Source organism: Macrobrachium nipponense, chromosome 6 (assembly GCF_015104395.2).
Source record: "Macrobrachium nipponense isolate FS-2020 chromosome 6, ASM1510439v2, whole genome shotgun sequence".
Classification (NCBI taxonomy): Eukaryota; Metazoa; Arthropoda; class Malacostraca; order Decapoda; family Palaemonidae; genus Macrobrachium; species Macrobrachium nipponense.
In genome coordinates this window covers 94,083,881-94,093,685 of record NC_061108.1, presented here as the reverse complement: position 1 = coordinate 94,093,685, position 9,805 = coordinate 94,083,881, and the positions used below count along the sequence as shown (strand labels likewise).

At 37.1% G+C, this 9,805-nt stretch overlaps 1 long non-coding RNA gene across 1 annotated transcript; it reads right to left on the bottom strand.

Annotated features, from left to right (window-relative positions):
- Window positions 1–966: 966 nt before the first annotated feature.
- Window positions 967–9,522, bottom strand: LOC135216342 (uncharacterized). The gene is made up of 3 exons (XR_010314861.1): window positions 9,059–9,522; window positions 3,100–3,401; window positions 967–2,578 (listed from the first exon to the last, which is right to left on the bottom strand). It is a non-coding gene; the product is annotated as an uncharacterized LOC135216342 (long non-coding RNA).
- Between the last annotated feature and the right edge of the window lie 283 nt (window positions 9,523–9,805).

Below are 9,805 nucleotides of genomic sequence, written 5' to 3'. Positions count from 1 at the left end.
ATCTATACATACATAGAATTTCCTTTCTCTCTGTTAGTTCGAAGGGCATTAAGGTTTGTACTGGGAAGGCAAACAAGGGTTACATGAAATTTGGTTCTGCTCTCAGCCATTGTTTTCTAAATATGGCCTTTTATACATGATGATGTGTTTTATTCTACTTTTAATTTTTTTTTATTTGGTTCTCTTCCGTGCATTTGTGTATTTTATATTTGTCATATATTTCATTTACTGATTAGTCACTTATTTTCCTTTTTGCTAAATAAAATATATGCAAATCAAATTCACGCCCTGATATAAAATTTGTATCTCACTACTGACTGTACGATTAAATGCTATTTTATGGAGATTTCGTTTAATACTCGTGTCCTTTCATATTTTCCCGGGCGATGCCAGTGGATTTTAAAATCTGAAGACTAAGAAGAAGAAGAAGAAGAGGAAGAAAGCACGGGGCGTAGCAAAGGAATAACATTCCACCATTATTGTGTACACTGTACACCTCATATTCTCGATCCTTCTGGGAAGCGTTGCCTAACGGTACTCGGCGCCGAACCGAGACCATTTGTTATCACGACCGTTTCATTCAAAAGTAGTAGTTGTGTTATGCTTTAAGTGACTCTATCACACGTTCTTTCATTTAACCTATTTCTAGCAAAGGTTATTCGTTGGTTATTGACAATAACATCATGCAGCGAGTAGTGCGGGAATTCCGTTTTCCATCTTATAACAGCGGTTATTTATTTTGACTGTAACTGTAGTATCGTGAGTTCTTTCATTTTACCCGTTTACGACAGCTGTTACACGTTGAATAGTGACATAACATCATAAAGTTTAGTAGTGACTGCATTCCGTTTTGTACCTCGTAACAGAGGCTATATTTTGTTTTGACCGTAACTGTCTAGCAAGTTCCTTTATTTGACCAGTTTACGGCAGAGGCTATACCTTACAGGAAATTAGAGAAAAACAACGTTCCTTGAAAATATTTTAATACTTATACATGGTTATTATTATAAATAAATAGAAGTATTTATGCAACGCCTCTTAATGCTACATGGTAACGAAAAATAAAAACAATCACTGTCAGCGGCAAGCTCTAGACCTCCGTCAGCGTTATGCTCAGAAGCATTATTCTATTACACGTCAGATGCTGTTGGGAAAAGGCGGGGGAGGATTGATGCTACAATATTTGGAGAAGGGATAAGGTTTTTTTTATTTTATCTTTACACAATGAAAACTGAAGATCAATTGGACGGAAGTGGTACTGTAAATTGAGTTTAAATGGGTTTTAAGTTGAATAATTTGATATGATGCAATTGTTGTCAGTAACATTGTTATTAATTAGGCTACACAGTGCCTAATCACATAAGAAACCATTACCAAATTACTTGAAATTATGTCCTAATGAAATCTTCATTCTAATGAAGTATAACAGTGTAATGAAAAAATGGTCATAAATAACTTAGAAGATGATTAGCTTAAAATGCAAATCATAATAAATAAAATAAGTTTGGTGTATTGAACATTCAAATCTATAGCAAAAGTTGTTGCAAATCACATACATTAATAACTTAAAAATCTAAAAAGAATGCCAAAAGTGAAATTAAGTAGTGAACATAAAACACTAAAAAAATATTTTATGTGTAGTTACAGAATTGATTAAGGGGACGTCGTCTTATAAATATAACATTGTGCAAGACGAAGAACTAAATACAAAAGAGAGAGAGAGAGCCGAATTTACCGTCATCCCAGAGAAAATGATACAGAAGCTGAATAGCCATGATGCAAGCAAAACTATTGCCGTTCAAAAAGTTACGTACTATCAGTTAAATCAAACGAGGCTGTTGAACGAAACTAGACGTCGACTGAGAAGCTGATTCATCCAAAGCGCGAGAGGTCTCATCTTTCAATTGAGAATGCTTGGATAATTTCACATGCAGGACTTCGAACCTCCCTGTGCTTTTCTTGGCAAGCTGTACGAGGTTCATGGTAGCTTGAGAATCGCCCATTCCTGATCTGGAGGCGTGGTATAACAGTCGGGCTTCAGAATGAGCTCGAAGATTTTTCTGGCTTGTACCTTAAGTCACTCGTAACTTTATTATTATCTTATCAAGACGAAGTCTTCCATTTTGAGAGACTCAACAGATAAATTAGCATTTTATTAAGTAATTTACTGAATGTACCCCATTAGACATGAAATAAATTAGCGCTTGAACTAATAATTAACCGAGTGTGCCGTATCAAACAGCAAAATAAATTAACACTCATTTAACCTAGTAAATGATCAGTCAAATATGAAACCAATTGATGAATTTATGAGGTTGAGTGATGCGAGTGCTGAGGTATATTGATACAGTCACTGAACTTCGAACGTTTCAGTTCAGTTTACAGATCTGGAGCGTTGTTCTTCCTCCTCTTCACGTTCTCCAGAAAGTGACCAGGTTCACAGCCAGGCCAGAACAGACAATGGCTGTTAACCAGGATGATGACAGCATCCCAGGGGTGCCACTCGTGAACCTCAAGGGATGACCTGGTCTTGGGTATGGGTAGAAGGGCCCTCGGATCACCACGCCAGATCGCCGCTCTGAAAGGTGGTTGAAAGAAAGGCATTTAGACGTTGTCAGTACCATCCTTGAACTTCCTACCTTGCAGGGTATGATAAAGTAGGACATTTGCTCTTAAACGGTCTTTGAGACAATGACCCTATATATATATATATATATATATATATATATATATATATATATATATATATATATCCTGGTAAAATTTAGCACTTTAAAATAGGCCATTTTTATAGGGAAATAAACCGAATAGATTATTTATGTCAATGTACATTTATTGTAATATTTAACAAAAAAAGAATTAATTGAAAAGGAAAACAGTTGTTCACGAATTCAATGAATTAATTGTCGTCAAGCATAAATCACAGGAAGAGAAAAATGAATTTTTCTGACTCTCTTTCCCTTACATTTATTGTCCAAATAACAAGGAAATAAATATATCAAGTTTCTTAGATTTTACACTGATTAATCCTAAAGAGAGACTTAGCACCTAATATAGCTGAAATAGTTAGTGACTAGGAAAACGAAAAAATAAACTAACTTCTTCTCAAAGACAGTTTCCTTGAGGGCAAGCCAAGGTTCCCAGCCAAGGGCAAGTCGTCCTGGAGTTCGCTGTGGAAACTCATCGGTCCCAAGACTGATCTGGCGTTCCGCGTTTGGTCCTCAGAAGAAGTATCAGTCGCCAGGTCCTCTGTGGAGGTATCCTCCTGCAGGAGTTCCTCGGAGCTGTCTTCTGCCGGGAGATCAACTGATCTGCCCTCCTGTGCTTCTGCAGAAGCTGCCGAAGTCGTGAGGCTTGACCATCTGTTCATGCTCCCTGTGGCTATGAGTAGTATGATACTCCTACAGGGAAGAACAAGAAGGAGGCTATGACGTCGATTTGTTCAATTATTAAATGAAAAATTAGTGGGACGATACACATATACATATAAATATTATACAATATGTATACACACGCACACACACACACACACACACACACACACATATATATATATATATATATATATATATAATATATATATATATATATATATATATATATATATATCTTAATGCTACTTAGAACTAAAATGGAAAATAATATAACTGTGAGTGTTATGCCATGCTTTTTTTTTTTTTTTTTTTTTTTTTTTTTTTTTATTACACGTCAGGGTTGTTGGGAAAATGACGGAGAGCAACAGCTTTACCAAAAAAGTTTCATTACATAAGTCAAGAGGTTAGACGGAAAGGCGACATGCTCAGTACAAATATAAATATACACAGAAATATATCAGAAAATTACTTTTTTTTTCTGCTTGAAGGCTCACCGCTGCTTCAAGTACTATAAAACTCTGAAACTTTAGTGACTGTATCCGCTGTGCAAATGATAATCACGGTGAGTCTTGAGTAACGTCTTTGGTTCACAACGAACGAACATTTTTTAGTCAGATGTTTTAGTTTTCTGTGAAAGAAAGCTATTGAGATGGCTTTTAGCCTGTCCGTCCGCCCTCAGATGTAAAAAACTATTGAGGCTAGAGAGCTGCTCATTGGTATGTTGATCATCCCCCTCCAGTCATCAAACATACCAAAATGCAGCCCTCTAGCCTCGGTAGTCTTGATTTTATTTAAGGTTAAAGTGAGTCATGATCGTACGTCTGGCAACGCTATTAGTGTCACCAACAGAGGCCACCACCGGGCTGTGGCTGAAAGTTTCATGGGTCGATGCTGAGAGTTTCATACAGCATTATACGCTGCACAGAAAACTCGATTGCGCCGAAGAAACTTCGGAACCTTTTTACTTGTTTTATGTAATGATTACTTTTAAGCCACAGGCAGCAGCAATAAAAGGATCCCATCAAAGAATCCGGAGTGCGCATCCATTACTTGTTGCTCCATGACATTCCTTGCGGTGAACACTCAGAACGGAAACCGTAACGTGATAGCTTGTTTAAGTGATAATCCTGAGTATTTAACAAAGCCTTACCGCAGTGATTTTCTTCGTTCTAATTTGTGGCTCAAGCTCAGTTAAAAGGGTTTGCTGTGACTTTTGTTAAGTATTTGAACGCATTCGCTTAAGTGTGAATGGATTTTTTTTTATTTATTCAATGGTTTGGTCTATTGCTTTCGTAACACTCCATTCTGTCTTTAAAGTAACTGATTGATCATATACGATATGGGATAAGAACGTCACTTGTTTTTTCCTGAAATAGAAAAATTAACCGTTTAGTTATCGTTATTATATCTCCGAGGTCGTTTATTCAAAATGAATCAAATGGACTGTGCACTAAGACTTTATTTATTTGGCTTTTAAGAGGACATTTAAAAAAAAAGCCGTGCAAATGCATATAATAACAGCAATGTGTTTTGAATCATAACCGTGTTAATTATCTCAACATATACCGCCTTTTGATATACAGAATCTTCAGTCGTCATGATAACGATTGTTTGTGTAACACAGTACCTTGCAATTGGGAACGATTCCTGTAAATTGGCCACTCAGTACATGACATAACGGCACAGAGGCCAAGCAAAAGGCGTTGCTGGAATTCCACTTATTATCGTTAGCATGATACTGGATTTTTCAAAGTTATTCGGTTGTCTGGCACTAGTTTTCACCGGAGCGGACTCTGCCTCATTGCTCTCAACTACCTTATATTGTGACTTACAAGATTTGACAACTTGATATCTACTTTTAACGTGACAACATCTAACGCGTTACAAAAAAAATCTAGTCTCCTTCTATATCGTACACTTTTGGAAAGTTAATTTTCATATACAGTCGTTCCAACGCTGTTTCTATTTCATTCAAATTCTCTTCCAGGAAGACTTTGTAACCACAATATGTAATGTACTAAAAATAGCGAAGTTAACGTAATTCAGTTACCCAGAACGACAAACTTAGTAATAACAAACTGGGAATTTCTGGTGAATGATTTTGAATTAAGTGTTCGCACGACCTTTCGTAACTGGTTAATGTAGACTAGACTATATTATGTTTTTTTCCATCTGTCCATCCGCCTGTGGTGCATGCGCATGGCAACACTGCGTCCCGGGCTTTAAATAAAATCCTATTTCGAATATTATCGGTGTAATTCGCATACAGTAAATTATTAAAACACTTTTCAGTTGCAAATGTTCACCCAGATATCATTTTATTTACCTAAAACTTACACTTAACTTAACTATTTAAAGACCGGGACGCAGTGTTACCATGCGAAAACACCACAGGCGGATGGACAGATGGAAAAAAACAGAGTATAGAGTACCCTCTTACGCATGAAAGTTTTCATCTTTATTTATTTTCTTTTATTATAAAATTTTTGGTACATGGACAAGTGCCGTTCATCTTGTTTGTGCCCCATTGTAATTCCTTGCCTTATTCGTTCTCTTCCATTACCGTCCTTTTACCTATAGGTTTATCTTGCTATTGGTAAATAGAGAGACTGCGATGGCTAGGCATTCCTGTTCAAGTATGAAAAAAGAATGTCCAATAATAAGAGATTATTCCTGGTAAAATGCGAATTTCAAAGCACATAAAGGTAATCGGTAGCTTAGAAGACAAATCAAATTATTTATATATATATATATATATATATATATATATATATATATATATATATATATATATATATATATATATATAACTTTGTACGTACAGTAGTTTCTCAAAGAAACAATACTTCATTACAGTCTTAAGTCGTTGAAAATGCAAGTCATGTTGTCGTGTGTAACTTGTTCTTGTTCAGACTGTAATGACCGACAGAGAACATTATATGTCAATTAATAAGCTCTGACTTTTGTTCCTTTGTTCTAGGCGTGGCATGGCCTCACTGCAATTAACGAGTGGGTGTGTCATCACCCAAAGTAAAATAAAAATAAAAATCTTCATTATGTCACGTTTTTCCGCACATGAAACAAAGACTTCTTTATTGCAATTGTCGGTTCTATTCAACTTACGTACTGATAAATAGGATTTAAGATAAGGCTTTGTGCTGATTGATAACTGCTGTTGGGCTGACAATTGCTGCTGAGCGAAAGGACTTGAATGGGGACATTAGGCAAAAAAAATTTTATTACAGCAGAATTATCGTTTAACATGAAAGCTGAGAGCTTAGCGCATGTCTTGGATTGGACCATAGAATTAGGACAAAGGCGAAGCGCTGGGATCGACGAGGTTATTCGGCGCTGAAAATAATGGAGAAACAATCGTTAGGAGAGAGTGGACAGAAAGATGAAAGAAAGAGAATATGAACGGAGGTATAGTAACAGAAATGAAAGGGGTTGCAAGTAGGGGCCGAAGGGACACTGCAAAGAACTTTAAGTTATGCTTACAGTACACCGTGTGAGGTGCAAGACGGCACTACCCATCCTACGAGAAAGAGTTTTGCGTATCGCTGACGTCCTGGCAGTGTTAATAATGCAAAGCTTTACAAGAACTTATCACACAAACTTAGCAGTCTGGTGCAATCATTATTATGTTGCAATGAGGCCCCAAAACCAGCAGACTAACGGTAAAAAAAACAAAATCTTTGTCTGTTGCTCCTGGGAGTTTGTGTTATTTCCAAATGAGAGGCCAAATTACTTTAATACCACGCAATTTTTCCAGTACCGCCCTTCCCTTGTCTCTTAGCGAGGCTTATACCTTAATGATAAGAATCAGAGTTTATGAAGACTGGGTGGGAGGTGGCTGATGACAGAATTCTGGTTCAATTAACCCTCACTTCTTCATTAAATTCTCCTTGACAGAGGTTTTGACTGGCAGGTCTAAATTATAGAGTAATTTCAAGACCTTGATGATAATGCATATCTCCTTAGGCTGAATTAATGTAAATTGTGAAGGAGAAATGTTCAAGTCGAAAACGAGCCACTGAATAATAAAATGTTACATACATACGTACTTAAATACACACACACACACATATATATATATGTATATATATATATATATATATATATATATATATACATATATAGTATATATATATATGTATATATGTAGTGTGCACGTAGGTATGCATGCATATATATATATATATATATATATATATATATATATATATATATATATATATATATATATATGTGTGTGTGTGTGTGTGTGTGTGTGTGTGTGTGTGTGTATTTTATAGTATCATATGTAAACTTTCGACATCAAGTCGATTCTTCCAATGAGGTACCTTAGGATAACTCCACATTCATAGTTATATTTAGATTGATATAGTTGTGGTAGAAAGAGGTGCAGCTTAGGCACCGACATCCACAGAAATACCAAGCTTGGGATTCTGATGCCCCGTATTCATAAGTAAAGGAGCACCACTGGAGGACTGTGAAACCCTTGGAGGAGGTATACCCTAAATTTTGTATGAATCTTTCTTTGATGCAACTGCGTCCACCACGTACTTGAGATCATTCCGTTCACTGAGGACGCGTGAAACTCAGCAAATGGTAAGCGCATAGGGTTTGCCACTCCATACCCTGTTTGTATGTATATGTATATATATATATATATATTATATATATATATATATATATACGCATATATGTGTATTTACGTATGTGTATATAATATATATATATATATATGTATATATAATATATATACATATATATAGCATATATGTGTGCGTGTGTGTGTGTTGCTTTCATCCATTGCTTTTCCTCTGAAACCAAGGGCAACAAGCGCTCTTCAGTTCGTCCCTAAAGCTGGAACTGAATCCTATTTCATCGGGATCATATATCTGTCTAACCATTAATCAATGAAAACAAAATATCTCCCGTTGCACAGAGCTGTACCTTGGAATCTTGGTCGTATTCAATCATTCATTCTGCGGTCATCTCCGGTCTTACTGCGTCCTATTCCTTCTCATACCAGCTTTCTCATTTTTTTCTCTCTTTGCAAAAGGCAGTTGCAATAAACATTAGGATCATGCAGGAAAAGGTAGAAGAAATTTATGGTATCCCAAACTGGACTATAGGACGAGACTCGAGGAAGTTTAAGATTTTTTTCTGAGCATATTTTAGGGGATGAGGTTGCAGCCCTTATTCATGCCACTTTTGAGGGTCATAGGAGCTTATGAGTCAAAGTCGTTTGGAATTCATTGGTGGCCACCCATCTATGTACAGATCAGACCCAATCTTGGTAAGCTTCACTGATCAAAAGGCTAGCCTGGAGGCGTAAAAAGCATGTTACTGCCTACCAATTTCAAATTCATTACAGGAATAATGATTTTTCCTACTCATTGTATCCGTGCGATGCTTTCAATAGCGCGTTAATTTCAATGAACTGTGCTGAAATTATCATGTGTATAGATAACGCGTACTTTCAGATCTAATGCAAGTTATCTTTGAAAAAAAAAAGTTACGAACAAATGCACTGCATTCATTCTAATGATGATTCCTAAATGAGAGAATAATAAATGAAATAAAAAGGTCTAGTGATGGGGAACAAATCAGTTAGATTATAAAGTAAGGAACAAACTAAAATACCCATCTTCATGGAAAAGAAAGATCGCACTTACCATACAAACATGTGACTGTTGGCCATTGTGTCTTGAACTTTTGCAACCGAAGTATATGGACGAGACACTCTTCGAGTTATGCAGTCAGAATATTCTCCGCTATTTCTTTGTCTCGCGAAGAACAAACTCTTTTTACAAAACAGTTTCTAAGAGAAAAACTATTGCCACAACTTCTTCGGCAAATCAAGACGGTCAACTCAGTTGCACAAAGTTTTCCTTTCAGAAATATCTCTAGTTTTTCCACTTGTACTCAAGAGTCCCGGATTCCGGATGTCACTTCCAGTTGGAGATCAATTCCTGTTCGCGGTCCAGCAACACAGTGCAAACAACGAGTCTAGTAGAAGCTTTTTCTTATTTCTTTACTGAAAACCTCACTATCACAGGAACCACCTTACTCTCCAGCTGCTGGGCAGACGGCGAGGCAATGAGTGAAGGACCTGCCTCATGCTACCCTATATGAAGCCTAGACGTCCATCTCCCTTCTCGCTCTCACCCCCTCCCGCCCGGCAACGACACCTTCCCCCTGGAGGAACGCCTCCCCCCGCCCCGTCTCCCCCACTACAAACCCTAACCGCCGAGTCCCTCGCGCGTCAGAGGGGAAGTTGAGCCACCACCTGTTTGCGTGCTATAAGCGGGGAAAAGGGTTAATGGCGTTTGCCTTTTCCCAGAAGGATTAAAAAACTCAGGCGAAGGAGATGTGCTGAGATCACGCACGTGACGTAAGCGCTGTGTTCGCCGAATCTACCG